This window comes from Bombina bombina, chromosome 2 (assembly GCF_027579735.1).
Source record: "Bombina bombina isolate aBomBom1 chromosome 2, aBomBom1.pri, whole genome shotgun sequence".
Taxonomy (NCBI): Eukaryota; Metazoa; Chordata; class Amphibia; order Anura; family Bombinatoridae; genus Bombina; species Bombina bombina.
Window position 1 is genome coordinate 618,210,038 of NC_069500.1, and position 25,770 is coordinate 618,235,807.

Consider the following 25,770-nt stretch of genomic DNA (forward strand, 5'->3'; position numbering starts at 1 on the left):
GGGGAGAGGCCATCCAGGAGGAAATGCCAGATAAGCAGTCGCTGATGTGAGAATTGACAGAAGGAGAGAGTGCAGGGGTGGAAAGGTAGATCTGGGTATCATCAGCATAGAGGTGATAGTTGAAGCCATAGCTGTTGATGAGTTTACCCAGTGAAGAAGTGTAAATAGAGAAGAGTAGAGGACCCAGGACAGAACCTTGAGGTACTCCAACAGACAGAGGCAAAAGAGACGGAGAAGGATCTGTTGAAAATAAATATAGACTAATGTTTGCAGAACATATAAAAACAAACCAAAGTGCCAGACAGAGAAGATTGTGACGTATAGATGGGGAAGATAGTACTTTTTGATCATTTTATTTTTCAAGAAATATTAATTAAAAAGTTTGGATCTCAGAGTACATTTGGAGTAAGTTGCTCCCCAGCTGAAAGTCTAAAACTGGTGGTGTACATACAGGGACATGGCTCAAAAGTATTATTATTTTTATCATAATTACTTTTTAAATGATTCATTTAAAATGTAAAACGTCATGAACAACAAAGAAAGGTGATTTTGAAGGACCATGAACATGACATTTTAAATGCATGCGCACCCAGCACTCTTGAATACTCCAAGACGTCGTCACATGGAATCAGATGCATGAGCATTACACTAAGTGACTTCCCTGCACCAGCAAAGTAATTGCAAAACACAAAACTGGTAACAAATGTGAGTTTAACAAATGAACACCCATAAAACGTTTTTTCAGAACCGTGTTTGCGTTTCTTTAACTATGAAGTAACTGTGCAAATCCACCTTAAGTAATAACAGGGCTGAGCGGCTGTGAGAGGAAGGGGAGGGATCAGCAGTTGTGCGCTGGTGCATGAGTGAGAGGGTTACAGGAACTGTGTTGGGGATATTGACTGTTTTACTGTAACGGGGTGATTTGGCAGTGTAGCCGCACTACATTCTTACTGATATATGTGGTTAGAAGTGTCTGGAGTAGGCCAGCAGCAGCACAACCTAGAGGGAAGAGCTTGTGCTGGAATCGGCTGAGGACCACACCCCCTGCTGGCGATATACAGCCAGGAGAGAAGAAGGGACTTCCTGCACTCACTTTAGGGGTACCGTGGGCAAAGGGGCTGATACACTGAGACATCAGGGGACAGCAAGGTGCCTGACATAATCATTGAGGACATTAAACAACTAACGTCTGTTAAAGTCAGAGATGTGATACAAATGCTGGGTGACAGACGCAGAGACCCCATCATAACTTATGGAATACGGTTCATTTAAACACTGAGTGACCGCTAAGAACACTTTCATTTGCTGCAAGAGACAGTAAGGGATGGTAACTGGTCGCTCCAAGAGACCGCCGAAGAAGTGACATTCTTTGGGGACGCTGATCTTCAGGGTAAGTACAGTATGTGCACAGAATCATTTATGAAAATGAAATATTCTGTTTAAATAAATGTATTGTTTTCGTTATTTGTGGAAACACCTAAATATGGTCATATTCATGACATGCAATACTGAGCATTTCTTCCTCTTGGGCTGAACCTGCTGATCTGCTCCTTTTTAAAGTTCTTTCTCACTTTAGTGGAACTTACACTTTCACAATCAATAGCATTTTGTTTTTAGCTACCTATATTTCTTTCCCTACAAATGCTTTTTAATAAAGTGTGTGAAAAACCACAATATATGTTAAGACATGTTTTTTTTTAACATAATACTGTCTTGTTACTATATATTCTCAAATAAAGAACCATAGTAGATTTTGTTTCTTTGTTTATTCACAGGGAAAGTGAGAAAACTTTATAACATTTGTTACATTTCTCTCTAAACAAACTGCAAGCTGGTAGTGCTGTAGCTACCTATAGTTTTGCCTATTCTTCCACAAATGTCACAAACCTGCATAGACTTAAAAGGACATTGTACACTAGATTTTTCTTTGCATACATGTTTTGTAGATGATCCTTTTATTTAGCTCATCTGAGAGTGTTTTTGTAAAAATATATAGTTTTGCTTATTTTTTTTTAAGAACATTGTGCTGATTTTCAGACTCCCAACTAAGCCCCACAGTGTCAGATGTATACATGCTTTTACAGACTCTTTTTTTATGTTATCTGTCTTTTTCATATGCGGGGAGGGGGGAGTGTCATCTCTTCCTGTTTCCCCTGCCCCTTTCAGTGGGTGTCCCAGACTAACCTCATCAACAGTGCTAAACTAGGAGCTTCCAAGTAAGTTTTTAAACGGTTTTATACTAAATGTTTATAATCAGAATCTGTGCATATTTTATATCAAAATTGGTGTATAGGTCCCCTTAAAGACAGACCTAGAAACCCACATTTGATAATTCTAGAGATAGCAGGAATAAGTCCGTAGTATAGAAAAGGGACACTTTTAACAATTTCAGCTGCCGCTGCACAAATGAATCACTTGGGTTTTGGTACTTTGTTGCAGATGGGGATAGTTAATTGGATAGTGTGGTATCGCAGCAAAGTGCTCGTGTAAATCATCTGCATAAAGAATACTTTAGAGAGAATGAATAGAGCACACTTTTGCCTACTGTATTTCGATGCTAATATTTTACATGATCTATGGAGAAAGCATTTGCAGCAGCTCCTGCAATGTACGTGCTTGCTCTGCTGCTTCATTTAAAAGAGTAAAGCTGATTTGTGTATGTGACATGAAAACGATGTCTTGTGAGTTTCATGGTCCTTTTAAGAATCAGTCCCTGCTTCTTATCCACTCCACTACCTCAGAGGTATATAGACCAAACTCCTTCAGTTGTGTGGGAGCAGGGGCCGGAGTTGTACTAGAAAGCTCTTGCACAATCTTAAATTTTGCCGAATGATGCTGTGTTGCAAGTGGCAATTGTGGGTGGACAGGTTTCCTACTTGAGAACTTGTCAGCCAGCAGTTTAATAAATGTTCCCAACATTATACGCACAAATTGGAAACATGCACATTAATGAGATGACAGGCATGAGTCCATAGGACATGAGAGACACATTTCCCCCCATTTCAGCTGCCTACTGAACAGATGGCATTCTAATTTTGTTGCAGATGGGGAGAGGAAGTTTAATCGTGTAGGATCATAGCCAAGGGCTATAAAATCAGCCTTGTGCTGCATTTATAGGGACACCAATCCGTAGTAAAAAATGTTTGTGATATAGTTTCATTATTCATTTTGTCCCCTTTTACTGTCATTTAAATGGGACATTCCAGGCAATATATAAATGCACATAGATGAATTACATCTTTGACTAGAAACATATTTGCAACATACATGTGTTGGCAAAAATGCTTCTAGTAAAAGTTATCACTGTTTTAGTGTTTACATTTTTCTCTGTACGTGAATGTGAAGCACAGCTAGATATTCTCAGTGCATTAGCATTGTAAGTACTGTAGCTGCTCAGGGAGCCAGTGGGGCCGGTATCATATCAGCTATCAACAAATTGAGTAATTTCATGATTTGACAAGCACCTTAGGCTCTCAGAGCAAGTGCTGGGTTTAAAATGCTGGTGCACGTTGCATACTTAAATACACTTTTGTAACAGCTATAGCTTTTACTAGAAACCTTTTTTAATGTCCATTTAAAATCCATCTGAAAATGTGTAGTATTTCCAAGTCTACTTTCAATAAAGTAATGGGTGCTGCCATGTTGAAACCTAGTTTTCTTAATTTCTCTCTCTTTTGATGAGGACAATTAGGGAAAAAGAGAAAAGGGAATAAAATGTACAAACAATGGCTCAGGGGAAGCCCTGTAATATACTTTTAACATTTACATATTTCACATGTCATTGTTTGCACAGTTCAGCCTTTGGACCCTGTATTGTCTGTTTTATATCTATCCTTAATTGTCCTCATTGAAAGAGAGATAAGGGGAAACCTAGGTTTTAACATGGCAGCACCCATTGCTTTATGTAAACTAAAAAACTGTGTAGAAACTAAAATTTTAATTTACTCTTTCAATATTTAATCAACTAACATAATGTTTGTAAAAAATACACCTCCCATTTTACTCTCTGGTTAATCTTTGCTTTGATTACATGCTTTTATTTAGCATTTATGTACTCCTTAAAGGGCCAGTAAACCTAGGAAATAATGTTATATAATTATGAACAAAGTGCAGAATTATATGACATTAGCTTAGCTCCAGATTTAAAAAATGAATAGTTAAAATGATATCTCGCAAAGAAAACAGAACACTGCTCTTGGCTCTACTGAGCGGGTCTGTTTTCTTCTGCTAAGCGCATCACGGGCACACTGTCTATTCACAGTGCGCCCGATCGCGCTATTAAAATCAATGTAGCTTGCTCCCGCTCTGGTCTGGTAGCGGGAGCGCGCTACATTGATTTTAATAGCGCGATCGGGCCGGCTGTGATTAGACAGCATTCCCAGATGCGCTTAGCAGAAGAAAACAGACCCGCTCAGTAGAGCCAAGAGCGGTGTTCTCTTTTCTTTGTGTGATATCTTTTTAACTGTTCACTTTTTCAATCTGGAGCTAAGCTAATGTCATATAATTCTGCACTATGTGCAGACTTATATAACATTATTTCCTAGGTTTACTGGCCCTTTAATATTCATTTGAGGGGCTAACAAATTGATTCTTTGTAAGTGTTACAAAACACCATATTGGTGCAGACACATTTTTGAAAAGTAAAGGTCTGATAATCAATGGAGTGCTACATTGTAGCTGTAAAACCATACGTTTTGTAGCTTCTACCACAAGTGTGGTAAAAAACAAAAAAACAACCTAATACGTTTACTTCTTTAACTGCAACGTACAGTACAACTGTAACACACATTTAAAGGGACAGTCTAGGCCAAAATAAACTTTCATGATTCAGATAGAGCATGTAATTTTAAACAATTTTCCAATTTACTTTTATCGCCAATTTTGCTCTGTTCTCTTGGTATTCTTAGTTGAAAGCTTAACCTAGGAGGTTCATATGCTAATTTCTTAGACCTTGACGCCCACCTCTTTTCAGATTGCATTTTAACAGTTTTTCACCACTAGAGGGTGTTAGTTCACATATTTCATATAGATAACACTATGCTCGTGCATGAGAAGTTATCTGGGAGCAGGCACTGATTGGCTAGACTGCAAGTCTGTCAAAAGAACTGAAAAAAGGGGCAGTTTGCAGAGGCTTAGATACAAGATAATCACAGAGGTTAAAAGTATATTATTATAACTGTGTTGGTTATGCAAAACTGGGAAATGGGTAATAAAGGGATTATCTATCTTTTAAAACAATAAAAAATCTGTTGTAGACTGTCCCTTTAATGAAAAACAATTAAGTATCCCCTTAAATAATAATAATAAAAAAAAATGATACAGATGTGCTTGTTTTAAAGTGAAAAGCAGATTGTCAATTAAATGTGGGCATAAAGCCCAATATTGTGCTAAAAGAGTATGCACCCTGAGTGGCACCCTAAAATGAACATGGCATGGAAGTTTTTCCAGCTTTTGTTCTGTCTCAGCTGAGTGCATCTCTCTCTCTTTTTATAATAAAGCCCAATATTCCTGCCCAGATGTGATTTTAAAGATGCACTAAATCTGCCTGGACAATACAGTAATGTTTTCTTTATTACATCTAAAATAGGCCATTTAAAAATGTATTACTATTTTTTTATATGAATGTTCCTGTGCTGAAAAATAATATTTTAGGTTATTGTGCTTGTGGGCTGGGTCACTATACACAAACAGAACTGTGGAAGTGGGGTAGCTTTATCCGTCATTAGTCAGTGAACTATTTTTCTTTTAGTTTAAAAATCAGGTTAAACAGCATTTACTTTTTAGCAGAAAAAACAAAATGGTATGTCCAAATAGCACTTTTTCATTTGCATGATAAAAAAAAAATAGTTTATTGTAGTGTATTTTCATATAAGATGTTTGATGCACGGGATTAGTTCATTTGCTTGTATGTTATGTGTGTTACGAAGTGTGAATGGTCATTCCTAGTGTAAACATTTCTTATTTATAGTATTGGTCTGTTTATCATCTCCATGTTCATGAATGGTTATCTCTTCATTTACTGATTTGATAAAATGGCTTGTGACATTGCAAGCTGGCAGTCCACCTTTGTAAACCTACATTAGTGATAACTATTGTATGATTACATTGTCACTTTTTCAGGACAGTATAAGTTTACAACTACTCCTAGCTTATGTACAACCCTGAACTAAAATAGGAGTCATCATTTGGATTTTTTTTTTATATTAAATCAGGTGGTTTGGGACTATGCTTTGCATGATATGGTGCCAAGCTTGTTATTTACACTTAAAGGGACATTCAACCCAAAAATAGTTTTAGGTTATATCGATAACGTTTTCTTAGATCGTTTTTTACAAATGTAGCCAGTTTTTACAGATATTCAGTTTTCAAGTTAAAGCACTTTTGGCGCCGCTGCAGTTTAAAAATGTCCGTCGGCTCCGCCCCTTTTCCATCATCGGTGACATCATGATCTTCTTGTGATCCCTGTAATTTGTCTATCTTCCACGTAATCGGATTTAGCACATGCGCAATGCGCCTATTGTACTGGAGGGGAACTTTTTCACACAGGAACAAAAATGCTGTGAAAAAGTTCCCCTTCAGTAGCCTGATTGGTAAAGCACATGCAAATACTTTAACAGGTCCCCACGAGTGGTTGATACCAAGGGAAGGTACAGTGAGTGAGACGGGGGATAGAGTGGCTGGTCACCTAGGGAGGGGGAAATATGCTCTTATTTAGTAAAGATACAGACTGTGAGGCCAAAAAGTTATCCCTGACAAATTGATCAGGTGAGAGAATTGGAGTGTGAGGTGCCGATTCAAAACACTTCTCCAGACAGAAGTGTTTATGAAAGTGACACTTTGCTGCATTTCTCCTGTAACCGCCGCCTCCTTACAGCAAATAGACCCTTTATGTCAGAAATAAAGCCCTAGAAAGGTTCTGTGGTCGCAATGGTGTTAAAAAGAGAATTGTATGATCCTAAGATTTTAACATGAATGTGCAGCAGCTCTTTTCTAGACCTTGAATTCCCCCGAAACTCTCCAAATCAGTTACCCGTATTGAACACAACCTGCTCCTCGTACATCACTCTGCAGAGAAACTTTCTGTAGTAGTTTTATTGCAAAGTTGGCCCTCTAACCTATTACAATCGTGAGCTAACCTGCCTGTCAGAAGATAAGTAAATCCTCATAACCGACCTTTTACTTTGGTGGCAGCTCAGCACTTCCCAGCAGAACTGCCTGATGTGTCACAACATTGTTTACAATAAATGTAGTGAGTTCCCGCATGCCGCCTTCCTCTAGTGGGGTCCAAGTGATTGTCACAGGGACAGTTCCATCAGGCTGGAAAATAAAGAAAATTCAAGAAAAACTTTATTTTATTATGTTATCGTTCGTGCACAGTTTGTAGTGAGGGTATCACATATAACATAATGTATCCTCCATCAGTGCGGTCTACCCAACACAGTATTGAAAGAACGCTCAGGGAAAAAAAGCTCCCTCTCCATTTGTGTAGCACTGTCTAGGACTAGCTATCCATTCACTGACGCTAGCTTACAGCCTCTGTTACTCTATCCCCTGTTAATCTGATATGTAAGGACAGAGTACTGTGTTGGGTAGACCGCACTGATGGAGGATACATTATGTTATATGTGATGCGCTCACTACAAACTGTGCACGAACGATAACATAATAAACTAAAGTTTTTCTTGAATTTTCTTTATTTTCTAGCCTGATGGAACTGTCCCTATGACAATCACTTGGACCCCACTAAAGGAAGTGCGGTAACTCATTACATTTATTGTAAACAATGTTGTGAAACCTCAGGCAGTTTTGCTGGGACGTGGTGAGCTGCCACCAAAAAAAAAGGTCGGTTATGAGGATTTACTTATCTTCTGACAGGCAGGTTAGCTCACGATTCCTGATTCACAACGCTGTCAGGATCAGCTAACCAAACAGCTGGAGATCCGATGTATATCTATATATAAGAACTCGAAAGAGAGGTAGAATAGTGTGATACCGTAAACACACAATATAGGGAATCGTCTTTAAAAGATATATACTCACACTTTTTAGAGCTGACACTCAGCTCAGATTGAATCGCAATCTCGGTCAGCTATGCAGCAATACAGGAACACTTGGTAAAGTAGCAAATATTTAATAAAAACGATACATAAAATCTATAAAATATACCAGCCAGTGTGAAGTCACAGGGATATAGTATGTGCATACTCTTAAATACAAAGTATCAAAAGCATGAAAGCAGGTTGGTTTCGGATTGAGACTCTTGGTAAGCGGTGTATCGAAAGAGTCAAGATGATACAATGTAACTCCCTTTCACTGTGACGTCACTGACATACAAAACCCGACGTATGTTTAGCTACGCCCATGTAGCTTTTTCAAGGGTAAGATCCAAGAGTTCCTGTGCCGTGGTAAAATTTGGCAAAACCCTACTTCTGCATCTCAAGCACCTCAACCCCATCTGAGCGCCTCTTGTCTGCTGCAGGCAAAATAGCTTGCAAAAAGAGAGCCAGTCTCAGCCAGGAGCATGTGGTCTTGTTGTCATTTTTGCATTTTAATACAAAGTTTCTCACTCAGTATATGGATTTTATTGTTAATATTGGAATTTTTTTTTGTATCCGATCAGTCGATTAATCGAAAGAAATAATTGACCGATTATGAAAATAGTTAGTTGCAGTATATATGTACAAGTATGTGTATGTGTGTGTGTGTGTATATGTATATATATATATATATATATATATATATATATATATATATATATATATATATATTATATATATATATATATATATATATATAAAATTAACAACTTTTTGCATGATAATTTTCCCATTACATGTTATTTGACGTGTGTTCATATTTTATTATTTTTAAGTATATTTTTTACTTTGATCACTCTTCCAATGTTATTGACTTCTGTAAAGCCTTGTATTTCATGATAATATAACAGAGAGGTAAAAAACAATACCAAATATCAATTTTTTCAGTTTTCTGTTTTGGGTCTACAAAGAAAATAAGAGGCAAAGCTGCTGGTGTTTGCCATCTTTGTTTTTGTTCTCAGTGTTTTCAAAACTGTGTTGCATAATGTATTTTGTTATCTAATTAGTGGTTGTTTCTACACTGAATGTGCTTGCAGTGTATCTCTGGTTGTCACCCAGCCGGTATTTCGCCTACAAGAGGCTAATTTCCATCGAGGTGGTAAAGTTTGGAATCTGGTGGTAACATAAAAATTCTCCATAGACTTTAATGGAGATAAATCTTTTTTCCACCTCAGTGGAAACGAGGCCAAGGTCAGTATTTTTAAGGTTTAGGCCAATATAGATAATATGGAATAAATCGAAAATAGATAAAGATTCATGCTGAATCCTTCTCCTTTGTGTTTTGAAATCTAATTATAAACAAATGATCAATTAAAATCAGTAATAACAGCTTTAGCTTCTGAGTTATGCTGTGTAATCACTAATGCAAAATTATGCAAATGAGCATGACCACCATTTTTCTTACAAAAAATGTGGCAATCCTAAGGGGTCGATTAATCAAAGGCTTCGCAAGCCTTTCGATCCCCTACGACTGCAGGTTCTCACAAGAGAACCTGCAGTCCGTGTTTAACAACTTTCCTAACCTTTCGCCATCTCTAAGGTGGCAAATTTCAATCTCCCTGGTCTCGTCCGGGGAAAACAATATTGTGATCGGTAATATAACTGGTAAAATGTTGGTCCAATTTGTTTTTTAGGAGTTTTTTTCAAGCTCTTTTTAATTTTTAGTGTTGCAACACTATTTTTAAATTTGCCTTTTTTTGTGAGGTTAATACCCTCAGTAATTAATAAATTGTTGTTTTAATCTATATTCTTCATTTATATGCTCAATATTTATTCTAAACCTATTTGGTACATCCAACTACTAAATATTCTCCTTAAAGGCACAGCAGCATTGACATAAGAAATATTAGTAACCATAGTTTTTTACTTCTAGTGCTTGAGCATTATATACCTATATGTTATGTGTTGATTTCATTGGAAGCTTGCTAATAAGACCAACTTTCAATCACATCATTCCGTTTAAAATGCAAAAGATCACATCATTTGACAGACATAAAATCATACTTTTGCATCAGCAAGGCCACTCTCAAAGGGAAATCGGCAAACAAACTGGATACTCAAGATGCTGTTATGAAGAAATTTAAAGAATCAGGAAAGGTCATAGACAAAAAAAGGACTGGAAGGCCAAGAAAACTTTCGAAATCTGATACGTTTCTCAGAGTTTCTTCTTTGAGAGACTGGAAGAAGTTCAGTAAGGACCTAAACTCAGCATCTGGCAGCATCATCGTGATGCCAAGTTGACCCCTCTCCAATCCAAATAAGCGTGATCAGGAATGGTCTTATAAGATACTTCATGTAGAAAGCTTCTTTATTTGTTTCAACCGTTCGCCCTTCTTAGCTGCTACAGCAGCCCACGGCTAAAACTTTTTTTGCCAAGAGGTGACGTTTTCACCTCTTAGCCAATAGCCGTGCGGTAAATCCGGCTCCCATGGACGCCAAGCCGGATTTACCGCATGGCTATTGGCTAAGAGGTGAAAACGTCACCTCCTTAGCAAAAAACCTTTTTAGCTGTGGGCTGCTGTAGCAGCTAAGAATTACGATCAGTTGAAACAAATAAAGGAGTTTATTTGTTTCAATAGTCAATCCTAGCGTTTGTACAACGCTAGGATTGACTTTCACTTTAATTAGGAAACTTTATTTGTGACTTGGTTTGATTCTGAACTTCTGATGCTTTTTTCAGTTTATGGTCTGCAACAAATCTGGTGCTGATGAGTTACAAAAGAAACCTCTTGAATTATCTAGGGCGGTTTTTGAGGTTATATATAATTTGATAGATAGATATATATATAATTTTACATAGATTTGGCCAAGTAGTTTTGCTTCATTAAATTGGATTTGGTAAGGATTAAAGGGACATGAACCCCAAAAAATCAAACTTTCAGAAAGCGCATACAATTTTAAAACAACTTTCCTATTTACTTCTAGTATCAAATTTCCATAAAGGGATATGAACTACTACATGGCAGGAAATAGTGCTGCCACCTAGTGCTCTTGCAAAGGGATAACATTCTTGCAAAACTGCTGCCATATAGTGCTCCAGAAATGGACAGGATCCGAAGCATATACGTCCCTGCTTATCTTGCACGCTCTATCTAAATCAGTGAATAAAAGATTGGGTTTCATATCCCTTTAACTCTCCTGATATCCTGTGTTGAAGGAGCAGCAATGCACTACTAGGAGATAGCTTAAAGGGGCATAAAACCCAATTTTTTTCTTTCATTGTTTAGAAAGAGCATGCAATTTTAAACAACTTTCTAATTTACTTCTATTATCTAATTTGCTCCATTCTCTTGATATTCTTTGCGGGAAAGCATACCTAGATATGCTCAGTAGATGCACATAGATGCTTCTTGTCATTGGCTCACCCATGTGCATTGCTATTTCTTCAACAAAGGATATCTAAAGAATGAAGCAAATTAGATAATAAAGTAAATTGGATTGTTATTTAAAATTGTATTCTTTTCCTAAATCATGAAACAATATGTTTGGGTTTAGTGTCCCTTTAATACATTGGGTGAGCCAATGGCAAAAAGCATATATGTGCAGCCAACAATGAGCAGCTAGCTCCCAATATTGCATTGCTGCTCCTGAGCCTACCTAGGTATGTTTTTTTTTTTTTAAACAAAGGATATCAACAGAATAAAGCAAATGTTATAAGTATATTGGATAGTTGTTTAATAATACATGCTTTATCGGAATCATTATAGTTTAAGTTTTACTTTACTCTCCCTTTAAGTTGGAATTCTGTTTCTAATTATGTAAACAAAAACACATTTACATTTCATAGTTGTTTCAGTTTTGTTTCTCATCTTTACTACCCTCTTCTTTATCTATATTTCAGCAAAGTGCCACTTGTTGATTGTGTTTTGCAATACCTAGTAGCTCCCCTTATGTGTGTTTACTTGTCATCCCTTTTTGTAAAGTTTTTAATTTTTGAATAGGTTGATAATACAGCTAATCATATGCTGTATCACCTGATTTGCCTAAAAGAAAAATACTGGCAGTCATTCATATTTACTTTATAAAATCTATTATGTACATTGTATAAAGTTGTATGCTGAGTGTCCCCTTAAAGTGACATTAAGCTCAACATTTAATCTTTTTTTAATTCAAATATTTATTTAAGGAAATAAAACAACATTGCAATATACATTCATTATTTATTATGTCTGTTTTGGTTATAAAATACATATAAACATTGTTTTAGTTCCTCTCCCCCCCCCCCCCAGAGAGGCTAGAGTTGAGCTATTTCACATGTCTGCGCTAAAGAAACTTTTTTATTCTTTTTTCTTAATGGTTCTTTCACAAATTATACCTTGTTTGATTCAGCATTTTTAGAAAATAAGTTTGCAAAGATACCCAAATGTGAGAAAAAGCCACCAAATGCAATAGCATTATGAATTTGAAAAGAGCTGTATTTTTTGTGTGTGTGTGACAAATGTAAAGACGTATATGTAAATATATACACTGGAAACTCTTGCACATGCTCAGTGAAATAGTGTCTCAGAAATAATGGATTTTAAAAAGATTATTAATTCAAATTGATTATTGGAAATAAATTGCATGATAAAGTAACACATTTTAGAGGGCTTCTCTCTCTCTCACTGCGCTCTCTCCCTCCTTCCACTGATATGTCTTGTTTACATATTTTTATAGCCAGTATTACTGTACTGACATTTTTAGCATAGGTGGAGGTTTTTAAAATGCAAAAGCAGCTATTTCATAGGGAAAAAAATGTAAAGGAACTATATTTAAACAACTTAATACACTCCAGCAGGTAAAATGGATTATTGGGAACACATCAAAAAAGAGAACATTTTTACAGGACACTGTCCCTTTTAATACTTAAAATGTTGTTGTTTTTTGGTTGTTTTTTTTTGTGTTTGACAACATCATAGGAGTCCTCATTTCCTAAATCTTTTAAACATACTATTTATGGTTCCACAGTTCACCTTTTAAAACACCAAACCTTTCTATACCTATATTATTCAATACATTTTACTTAGTTAACATTGTCATATTTTTTTCTCTCACTTTGCAGCTTATGCAGAAAATAGGTAGGAAAAAACAAAACAAAACAAAACCAACACAAAGTACTTGCTGCAAAAAACATCCTATATAAGATATAAAAAATCTATTTATTTAGATACCTGCATTTTTATTTTCTCAAAAAACAAAACAAGGTTCTAAGTTCCCTGACACCAACAGCACAACAGAATGTGGTTTGGTGATTATCACCATGACAACCATTTGACAGCTTTAAGGATATTAAACCCTTATTTAAATTGTGGGACCCAACTCCTTTTAAAGGGACAGTTCACCCAAAAAAATTCTCCCCTTTAAATTATTCCCAATGATCCTTTTAACCTGCTAGAGTGTATTAAATTGGTTACAAGTAGCTCCTTTACTCCTATTTCAGCATTTCAAATAGCTGATTTAGCCTGTGGTATCGCCACCTACACTGAACAAATTAATACTGGAGTATATGCAGGATAGTTAAGTAGAAAAATGATAATTTTCCGTTGTTCACTCTATGTATTGAGCTTTGGTGTTCCAGCCAAATAAAAGATATGGAAGCAAGTCTGTTTACACAAAGAACATAATGAGATCTGATATCACCTTTAAGTTCAACCCATTGTAATAGGCTGTGGTTTCAAAGCACAAAATCAACTGCTTCATATACACAAATAAGCATGGAAATGGAATTTCTCAAATATTTTATACTCTGCAGTTGGACATTTAAAAAGTCATTTAAAATACATTAATGGAAAAACAATTTTACAGTGTACTGTCCCTTTAAGCTATGTGCTTATCACCCATTCACCACATAAATATATCATGTCACCAGAACTCCTCAAAATTGGACGTGTGCTGTTTAGGTGTCACTTTAATGTTGTATATCAGGGGTGGACAGACTTTTGTAAGGCATGGGCTACCTTTAATTTTATTCAAGTGATGTGGTCACTGAACGACAAAAAAAGCTAGTCTTGAGGTATATATAGTATTTGTTTTTTTATAGTAATATTATTTGCGTTCCATCTGTTTAATAGATTGCATGTTTCAGAAAACAATAGCTGCTTCAGTGGGTGCCGTAAGTGCTCTAAGATTTGCACGTTTCGGTGAAGGGGTTAAAAGGAAGTATCTCTGGGGTTTTGTGGTTTGGTTACTGACGCAAAAGGTTTTTCATATAGATAAAGAACTTGTTTATGTCTAAACTTCTGCCATACTGAGAGTGCCAAGAGCCCTGTGTCAAGCAGGTAGCTTGTAGGCACTGCTATATATCCTCACCATCCTTGCAGCCAAAAATTAGTGCACTGAATGGTAAACTGGCACCTAGTCTTATATCCTTCAGTTTAGCACAGGATGTAGTAAGTACAATGCACAGCCTGTTTTCAGTTATGGCTTTAGAAGATTCATTTTAACATTACAATTTTTTGGATAAAACATGAAATCACTCAGACTCGTACCTAAGGTTCCATGGGCTGCTACACAGAACTGGACATCTAAATCATAAATTTAAACCTAAACTAATTATTTTTTCCCCAGCACAGTAGCCCCTGTCCCTTTTTTTATTATATATATATATATATATATTACACACACACACACACACACACACACACACATATACACACATATATATACACAATTTTTCGTATAGTTAGGCTCAAGACCGAAAGAAAAAGTAGCAATGTTTACATAGGGCTTGTGCAGATGCATACACAGTAAGACTTTTAGTAGACTAAATTGTCTTGCAAAGTACACTCTAAGCTGGTTCACTGTGTTCCTTTTGTTTGTGAAACATACTATAGGCTTCACTTACATAAACCTGTGATTTAGCAGCATTTTGTACAGTGACTTGCTTCTGATTCTGAGCATTGTATTCAGGGAAACATAGTAGCGTTTCATTACTGCTGCATTCATTGAGGCACACGCAGCCACTTGTTTACATATGTCAGTGAGTCATCAAAGTAATGGTTGGAATCTTACTACCAAATATAATATCCAGTCTTGTACATGATCTTGTGTTTTTATTAATACATCTCTAGCACTCCCCACACACACATTACACTGAGTATTCATTTAATTAAGTGGTTTACACACATGACTATTCTTTGACATTAAAGGGACAGCAAAGTAAAAATAAAACATTTGCAAGTCAGATGGAGCACACAGTTTTAAACAACTTTCTAATGTACTTCTAATATCTAATTTGCTTCCTTCTGTTGGTATCCTTTGTTGAAAAGCATACATAGGTAGGCTCAGGAGCAGCAATGCATTACTGGGAGCTAGCTGTTAATTGGTGGCTGCCCATATGCCTCTTGTCACCTGCTTACCTGATGCGTACAAAGAACAAGAAGAGAGTTAAAGGACCAATAAATACAGTAGATTTGCATAATCAACAAATATATGATAAAAAGACAATGCAATGCCTGAACTTTAAATGAGTTTTAGTGTTTTTTTTCTGACAAATATCAGTTATGTCTCTTTCCACTCCCCCAGTATCACGTGACAGCCATCAGCCAATCACAAATGCATACAGTACCATGTGACAGCTATCAGCCAATCACAAATGCATATACATATATTCTGTGACTCGAAAAGTGTAAATATAAAAAGGCTGTGCACATTTTGTTAATGGAAGTAAATTGGAAAGTTGTTTAGAATTGCTGCTCTATTCTGAATCTTGAAAGTTTAATTTTGACTTGAGTGTCCCTTTAAGCAAATTTGATAATAGAAGTAAATTGGAAAGTTGTTTAAAAATGCATGCTCTATCTGAGTCATGTAAGGAAAAATGTATTGTTTTTTTGTCTCCAACAAAATGTATTAGCTTGAAATGCAGGTCTGCTTATTGATAACATGTCATCTGGAGAGGAAGATTGCTTATCAGTTATACATAATGTCTAGTTAATCCCTCTGTTGGGTTAAATTTATATGATATGTAAAAATATATTTTCTACTCCCATATATGCATGTTACAGGCCAGTGAAGGGTCACTGGGAAATGGAAACGGCACTTACTGTGTTTTTTAGAAGTGCAATGAGGAAGTTTTGGGTCAGGCATAATGTTTAAAAATAAAAATACCTTTATTTTCACAATGCTAACTAATAGGGTTGTTGTTTTTCTACCAAGTAATTACATCTAATGTAAATATTGCATCAAGTGCAGTCATTTCTTTGCTGAATAAATGACAACAGTTCCTCTTGTTCAATAACATCTGTGTAGAACTAATTTATCTTGTGTAGCCCATGATGCACCTTCTACTCAAGATATTCACAGGCAATTTTGTTAGAATAGGATTTTATCCTTCATAGTGTTGATTTAATGCAACATTTTTTCTTGCTTTGTTCGTTTCATTTAAAGGGACAGGAAACCATAAACTTTCCTTTCATGATTTGGATAGAAGATACAATTTTAAACAACTTTCCAATTTACTTCTATTATATTTGCTGCATTACCTTGTTATTGTTTGCTGAAAAAGCAGCAATGCACTACTGACAGTCAGCTGAACACATCTTGTTAGCCAATCACAAGAGACCAATGTGTGCAGGCACAAATCAGTATCTAGCTCCCACTAGTGTAGGATATGTGTGTATTCTTTTTCAACAAGGGATACCAAGAGGATAAAGCACATTTTGAAAATAGAAGTGAATTTAAAAGTGTCTTAAAATTAAATGTTCTATCTGAATTATGTAAGTATAATTTTGACTTTCCTATCCCTTTTAACTATGATTTAATCTCTGCAAATGGGTTAAACACACAGTCAAGTCAGCTCCTGCGCTGTTGGGAGTTAGCAGGTTATTGGTGGCTACCCACATATGCCTCTTGTGATTGGCTCACCTGATGTGTTCAGCTAGTTCACAGTAATTCACTGATACTAAGTTGCTGACTATTTGTGAATAAACCTTTTGCAGGGGATAAACAAACATATTGTATTATTGCGCTATTAGATATAACACATTATCACATTTTCCTTGTGTTCTTTTATGTGGCTTTAAATTAATGCAAATGTCATCATTTGTAGGATATAATGTTTCATTTTCAGTGTTTAAATGTTAATGACATTTTTTTTTATCATTTTTACATTTAAAAGGGTCTGTTTGTTAGGTGTGTTCTTTTCCAGCTACATACAACACCCACATCTCCTCTGTAATCTTGGTGGTGTGTGTGTTTTTTTTTCTTTTCTTCGTCAAGCCAGTTGGGGTCTGTATCTCTCCATGCATATATAGGTATATTTTGTGTTTTTTAATACTTTTGTGCTTTGGGTATGTTCATGAAGGTTGATGCTTGCTTGTTGTTTCATTGAGCTATAAACATGTTTAATGTTAATTGGTGAAATATTTTATTTAATTGTTTTTTATTTTTTTGTCCCTGAACTAAATGGGAAACAATATCCCTCACCTCTGTCTAAGCAGTGCCATTGATGTAATGAATGTGTGTATGTGATGGGTATACTGTATGTACATTTATACACAAGCAACAATACAAACCTGTACTAATAATAGAATAGCCTGTACCAGTTAATTAGATTGTACAATTATTGGCTGCTGTGTGATGCAAGAAGAACTTCACCTATGTTATTAGTCTCTTTAAATCAAAGTTGAACATTGGGAGTTTCCCATTTTGAGCAAAAATAGTAATCTGGCTACTTCCCTTGGTGGAAAACAACTTGTGAATTTCATCAGAATGCATGACTAATTTACCACACAAATTATACATACAGTTTTGAGACCGAAAAAAGTAAAAAAAAAAAATTAAAAAAAAAAAGTGTATTTCCTTTTTATTTTTTAACTATTGGATAATCTGTATTTGCAAAAACTATCAGGTAGCTTCTAATTTTTAAAAAAATGTATTTATTTTTTTTGCAATTGATCATATTGTCTTTTCCATTTTCCTTAGTTTACAATATCATATGTAGACTATACACCACGATTGAGGCACAATCTTATATATTAACACATATATTATAGTGGATCTTGTTGGGGGTCTGTACCATGTTATATTTGGTGCTATCAGCCTACAGACCATTATCCACTTTAGGTTGTTATTATTTGTGTATATATCACTATAATAGCTTAGCACAGGTTGGACAAATGGTATTTAGGGTCATGCCTTCCATTTTCTGGTTACTCCAAATATTGTTGTATATTATGTGCTGGATTCTAAACAATTGTGTCTGATAAGTCCTGACCTACTTTATTCTCACAATGTTTTCCCCCTCAAAAGATAGCATTTTATTTATATGTAGAACCACTGCTGATTATTATATCAAAATATATGAACAAATGAATCTGGTAAGAGGTACATAAAATGTCTGAAACAACAAATGTATGCGCCAGATTAGCAAATTTTTCTTCCTTGGTATTATGTATTCCTAAAACCTTTCACCTAGATTACAAGTTTTGCACTATAGAGGGTGTGAAACGAACGCAACAAAAGTTGTATTATTTCACCCTCCATAGCGCTGCCATTACGAGTTTTAAAAAGCCACCATGTGCGTGTGATATGGTTGCGTTGAGCTCCATACTACACAAAATACAAGCGCTGCTTTGACGTACTTGAAATAACACAACTAATAGTTATATTGTAGCTAGCTTAGGTTTTATTTTTATTTCACAGGTAAGTTTGTATTTATTTTAACTAGGTAGTTAGTAAATATTAACTATTTACTAACTACCTAGTTAAAATAAATACAAACTACCTAGTTAAAATAAATTCAAACATACCTGTGAAATAAAACCTAAGATGCCTTACACTAAAACCTAACATTACAAAAATAAAATAAACTACCATTACAAAAAATAAAAAACACTAAAATTACAAAACATAAAAAAAAACTACCATTACAAAAAATAACAAACAAAATTATCCAAAACAATAAAAAAATATTCCTATTCTAATACCCTGTTAAAAAAAAAAAAAAAAACACCCCAAAATAAAAAACCCTAATCTATAATAAACTACTAAGGGCCCTTAATAGGGCCTTTTGTAGGGCATTGCCCTAAAGAAATCAGCTCTAGCATTATAAACCCCCCTTCAAACCCACAAAATAAAAATAAACTTAAACCTAATCTACCCATTGCCCCGAAAATGGCATTTGTATGGGCATTGCCCTTAAAAGGGCATTCAGCTCTTTTGCTGCCCATTAAAAATAAAAAAATGGCTAATCTAAAAAAAAAACAAAAAAAAAAAAAAACACCCCAAAAAGGAAAAGAAAACATTACACAAAATAACAAACGAATTATCCAAAAAATAAAAATTATTCCTATTCTAATACCCCGTTTTTAAAAAAAAAAATACCCCAAAATAAAAGAACCCTAATGTATAATAAACTACCAATAGCCCTTAAAAGGGCTTTTTGTAGGGCATTGTCCTAAAGAAATCAGCTCTTTTTCTAAAAATAAAAACAAACACCCCCAAACATTACCCCCTAACCCCCAACCCACAAAATAAAAAAACCCTAAAAGGGCATTTGTATGGGCATTGCCCTTAAAAGGGCATTCAGCTCTTTTTTTCTTGCCCTTAAAAGTGCATTCAGCTCTTTTAAGAAATGCCCAAACCCTAATCTAAAAAAAACCCCACCTTCAAAAACCTAATACTAACCCCTCTTTAGGTACTCACAGTTGCTGAAGTCCCGCTTGAACGATCTTCATCCATCGCCGGACCAGCATTTTCTTCATCCCTGCGGAGGCGGAGCGGTCGATGCGTGGAGGTGGAGGTCCAGGCGAAGGTCCAAGGCGTAGGTCCAGGCGGAAGTCCATAGATCCGGCGTGGAGGTCCTCTTCATGAGATCCTCCGCTGCACACTGAGGATTCAAATGCAAGGTACCCCTTTTATACTGGGGGTACCATTGCATTCATATTGGCTGAAAAATTTAACTCAGCCAATAGGAATTATGGCTGCTAAAATCCTATTGGCTGTTCAAATCAGCCAATAGGATTTAAGCAGCTCTCATTCCTATTGGCTGATTCGAATAAGGGAAATCAGCACTCGTACAAAAAAATATAAATATTTATTTAATAGTCAAAAACAGATTCCAGTGAAGGGGTGGCATTAGGAGCAGTATACAAGATACCATCACAGGATGCATATGCCCTCAAATAGCTACTGCAATAAAGATATACAGTGATAACAAACACCCACAGCTAAAAACAGTAATATATTAAAATATATATTAATGCAGAGAACCGGTCCTTGTTTTAGGGGGCGCCTAAGAATCCAAAACATATATATACACAGTGGTACACAGGTATTTGTGGCAAGTCGGTGTATATGTGAGTATGTGTATATGTATGTGTGTGTGTGTGTGTGTGTGTATATATATATATATATATATATATATATATATATATATATATATATATATATATATATATATATATATATATATATATATATATACATATATATATATACATACATACATACATACATACATACATACATACATACATACATACATACACACACACACACACACACACACACACACACACACACACACACACACATCTTTCTGATTTGGAGTGGTACACCTGAAACTCTTTTTGAATGGGTTAATGGCCTTAACATGCTTGACTTTACCATTCGGTTTAAAATGGAACAGAACGCTGTGTGCATCCACTTTTTGGATCTAGAAATCTTTAAGGTTGAGTCATTAGGTAGGTGTAAACTACAGACTACCCTATTCCAGGAAGCCACTGATAGGAATTCTATCCTGCATTATAGCAGCTTTTACCCTAAATTCCAAAAAGATTGGGTCAGTTCCTTCCTCTCAGCTCCTGCGGGTTGTCCGGAACAATACGGACGATTCCCGCAAAGGGATACAATTGGAAGAGATGTCCCAAAAATTCCGGGAGAGGGGTTATCCGTTGTCTCTGATTGAACAACAGCGTCTTAAAGCAAGCAAATGGACACAGGACGCACTGACCACTAGGAAAGTCGTTGATGACACGTCTAATCGTCTGAGCTTTCTTACCACTTATACTCCTGGTTCCGAGATGTTGAGCACCACCATCAAAAGAAATTGGATGATGCTGTCTAAAGACACGAGCCTTCCATTTGTGGACTCTCCTGTACAGCTGATGGTGTACAGAAGAGCTAATAACTTGATTGATCTATTAGTACTGAATGATCCAGTACACTGTTATGAGAAACATTGGTGGTTACCTAAGGGTAAACCTGGATGTTACAAATATGGCAACTGTGTGACGTGCAACAGTTTAATAACTGGTAATTCATTTCAGCACCCACATACCAAAAGACGGTTTAAGATTAAGCACAGGCTGACGTGCACTTCTGAATTAGTTATATATATGCTATCATCTGTCCATGTATTGCATCGGCAAGACGGTGACGTCCTTCAGGGAACGACTTGCCAACCATAAGTCAGCGATTTGCCAGGCACTTGATAAAGGACGTTCTGACCAGCCTGTGGCATGGCACTTTTTGACTGCTGGACAGTCCATCTCCTCCCTGCGCACAATACTGATTGACCATGTACCTCATCCCAAACGAGGTGGTGACAGAGGATTGGCACTTTTGCGGATGGAGGCCCGCTGGATATTTAATCTTGACACGGTTGCCCCTCGAGGTCTGAACTCTAATATTGACTTTGGCTGTTGTTGCAGGGCCAGATAATTCTGTGTCCACTGGGAGTCGTCCTAATAATGTTTCTTCTTACTTCTTGAAGGCATGATGTGTCTACATACCACTCTTTTGGGGTATTATAAAGTTTATATACATATGGGGTGGTTGTTCCCCCCCCCCCCGGGGCATGTTTCTCATCACCTTGATACCGGTATGGTATAGAGAGGTTTGAGACTCGTCCTGTTCTATGTTGTTATCCTATCTGTATTAATATGAGTGGCAGGATTGAAGATGTGACTTAGTAATTATGTTCCCCTTTTTGTTTATTTATTATACACTAGCTTACACACATAGTCTTGTTTGACACATTTGTTTTTATCTACTGTCAGCCTGCCCCGGGTGACCCCGCCCACATTCCTCGCCTGGTTTGTATATACATTGCCATATGTTCAGGTCTCCACGACAACCAGCGTTGCTGATGTCACTGGGGGCGGAGACGGCGTGATGGCGTCACCGACATCTGTTTAGGCGATCAATACTTCGGGTATGGAGCCTTGCGCTGTGTGTGGGTGTGTGCCGCTCTGGCTGGCTGATTGGCCGATTCACTGGGAGAGGTGGGTATTTAAGTGTGAGTTCCGGTTCTGTTTGTTATGTTTGTTTTGGCTACCATTGACAAAGGCTCCTGTGAGAGCCGTAACGTTTGGTTCACTGTTTACTATTAAAACAAATTCAAAAACCTGTTGTGCCTGCTGTGTGAAGTTTCTGAAGAGTACGGATACCGTCCGTGGGATTCATCACCTTTTTTGCTGTTTGACAGAGCACCAGGTGGCTGTTTGATTAGAGTGTGCCGTTTCCAAATTGAAATATAAATATATATATATATATATATATATATATATATATATATATAGGTGTGTGTGTGTGTGTATGTGTATATATATATATATATATATATATGTGTATATATATATATGTATATGTATATGTATATATATATATATATATATATATATATATATATATATATATATATATATATATATTCCAATTTACTTCTGTTATCTAACTTTCTTAATTATCTTGGTATCCTTTGTTGTATGAGCAGTAATGCACTAATGTGAGCTAGCTGAAAGCCAATGACGAAGCAAATATGTGCAACCCCCAATCAGCAGTTTCTGAGCCTACCTAAATATACTTTTCAACAAAGGATACATAGAGTACAAAACTAATTAGATAATAGAAATAAATTAGCAAGTTATTTTATATTGTATGCTCTATATGAAAATTGAGTTTCATGTTACTTTAAACAATGTGCTTTATTGGTCATCAATAAGTGACACTTGTATGCAAGTGCATGTATTGCGTTCAAATATAGCACTGAAACATTTAACATTTTATAAGAATAGAGAACTGTTTGTTCAGCTGCACAAATAATGTTCTATGAAATATAATATAAAAACTAAAAAGATTTGCAGTCCCCCCCCCAAAAAAACCCTGCAGTGTTATAGCTCATCCCTTGTGGGAATAAACAATTAAAAATGCTAAAATGTGGACATGTAATCTGGGCATTTTCAGTTACGTATGCATGCCTAGGACACACATTGCCTGTTTGCTGTCTTCATAAGAAGCAGCTCTGCTTAAATAGATATGAAAACTAACATTTTCTTTCATGATTCAGACAGAGCATGCGATTTTAAACAACTTTCTAATTTACGTCTTCTCAAATTTTTTTCATTCTCTTGGTATCTTTTGTAGAAAAGCGTAGACAAATGCTTTGGAGCCAGCCCATTTCTAGAGCACTATATGGCAGAAATTCTTGCAATTATATTATCCATTTGCTAGAGGACTAGATTGCAGCACTATTTCCTGCCATGTAGTGCTCCAGATGTCTAGGTATCTCTTCAACACAGAATATCATGGGAACGAAGCAAATTTAATAATAGAAGTAAACTAGAAACTTATAAAAATGGTATGCTCTGTCTGAATCACAAAAGAAAAAAATTGGGTTTCATATCCCTTTTAATAACACTAAATAGGACAACCACAATGAACCCCTAATATCCTCCTTCAATACTAAGGTAAGAACAGCACAACACAAGATCTCTCATTTCCATAGGTATACAGAGAACTGAATCTTCATATTTGGGTCACCAATGACTTTAAACAATATAAAAGAGCAATCAAATGAGCTTACAAGAATAAACAAGACCTGAAAAAAAAAGAAGTATGACACTGGTGGTACATTACAGTAGCATTGCCAACACAGTACAAGGATCAAAAAGTCAAACAATATATTTAAGGAACTATAGATGTTAAAGGAACATTAAATAGTGTATATATATATATATATATATATATATATATATATATATATATATATATATATATATATATATATATATATATATATACATACTCTTGTGTTCCCTTTTCCTGTAATTCTAAGATTGTGACCCTTTATTTCCTGTTAGAAATTGAAGGGCAGAACACAGTCATTGGCTTCACACTCTAGTGACCTATTTATAACTGTTTCTAAATGGCAACAGCAGAGAAGGTGACCTAAGTTACAACATGGCAGCTCCCTTTTTCTTATACACAATAAAATTTACACTTATCTTGTCAATATTAAACATCTAATGAAACTTAAAAAAATACATCTACATGTTATTCTAAGACTAATCTTTTCTTTGAATGCATAATTCTATCTAGCATTTATTTAGTGTTTTAATGTCCCTTTAAGCAAGCTGACTAACTGCATAAGTACCTCCATCTGTAGAATAATTTTGGACTAAACTATGCTGATTTCTCTTCTGATGACTTATGCAAGGAAAAAGTTTATTAAATGCCTCTAAGAGGGTGTAAATTTTGCTTTTGCTTACAAGTAAAATATGTTTTTCTTTCCTAAGTCATTTCAATTACTAGTGGGAATATCTCTCCTGGCCAGCAGGAGGAGGCAAAGAGCACCACAGCAAAGCTGTTAAGTGTCACTCCCCTACCCATACCCCAGTCATTCTCTTTGCCTCTGTCAATGGAGGAGGTGAAGTTTGGTGTCTGAAGAAATGAATTCCTTTTCTGGGTACTTTTTCCATGCAAGCAAGGATTTGGGTGTAGCTGAGTCCACGTCAATCTCTTCAGTAAAGTAGTGGTGGCATTTAAGTAGTTAGGAATTTGTGAGGTAGTCCTTACTTTGTTTCCTAACATATTGCTGCCCTAGTTGTAGAAAGCCAGAGTTGGTTGCTCTTTCTTTTTATCTACAGATCTCTGTAAGGATTATGTGTTGTTTCACGCCATGTGAGCTGTCTTCCTGCCGGACAGCTAGATTGCAAGTAAGTGCTTTTTGTCTTCTAGGTATTGGAGACATGCACTTCAGTAAATTATTTAACACTGCAGAAATATTGGGACATATTAAATCATATATGATTTCATGTGGGAAAGTTTCTCTATGGCACTTTTATGATTATTTTTTTCACTTTCTAGTGTGGAAACAATTAAGAGGGGATTTGTGTTGCATGGGGCATTTTAGTACAAGAGTTTTTGAACATATAAGACTTTTGTTAATTAGTATGGCTCTAGTAACTTCTTGGCAGTTTTTCTTTACTGGGAATGCACGCAGTTCCTGTCGGCCGGTCATGTGACTAACGGCTCTTCCGACACGGAGCAAAGTGGCGTCGTCTTCTCAGCTCAGATCGATTATAGAGTGGTTTGTGGGCTGCTGGTAGAATTTCTTTCTAATTGTAAAGACTCTGGAGGATGGTAGGAAGATCATAGGTTTCTGTTCCACCTACTGCTACGCAGGTTTCCCTCCCTCAGTCTGATGAGCAGGATACTTTGGTAGCCTCTGAGGGTAAAATCTCAGAATCGGACCGTATAATTCCTTCATCTGATACTGAAGAAGTAAACTTCAGATTTAAGCTTGAACACATTTGTGTACTGTTAAAGGAGGTTTTGGCTACTTTGGACGACTCCAATACTTCTGTCGTTGTCAACCCTAACATGTCTAGTAAACTTAATAAATTCTATGATGTTCCTTCCTCTGTGGAAGTGTTTCCTGTTCCAGACCATTTGATGGAGATTATTTAACAGG

General features: G+C 36.0%; 1 protein-coding gene across 1 annotated transcript in view; it reads left to right on the plus strand.

The window, feature by feature from the left end:
* Positions 1-747: 747 nt before the first annotated feature.
* The window catches only part of JAK2 (Janus kinase 2), a 737,012-nt gene continuing 711,989 nt past the window's right edge, over positions 748-25,770 (plus strand). The window contains exon 1 of the mRNA XM_053702553.1: positions 748-1,390. The gene's annotated coding sequence lies outside the window, so the exon portion shown is untranslated. The remainder of the gene's footprint in view (positions 1,391-25,770) is intronic.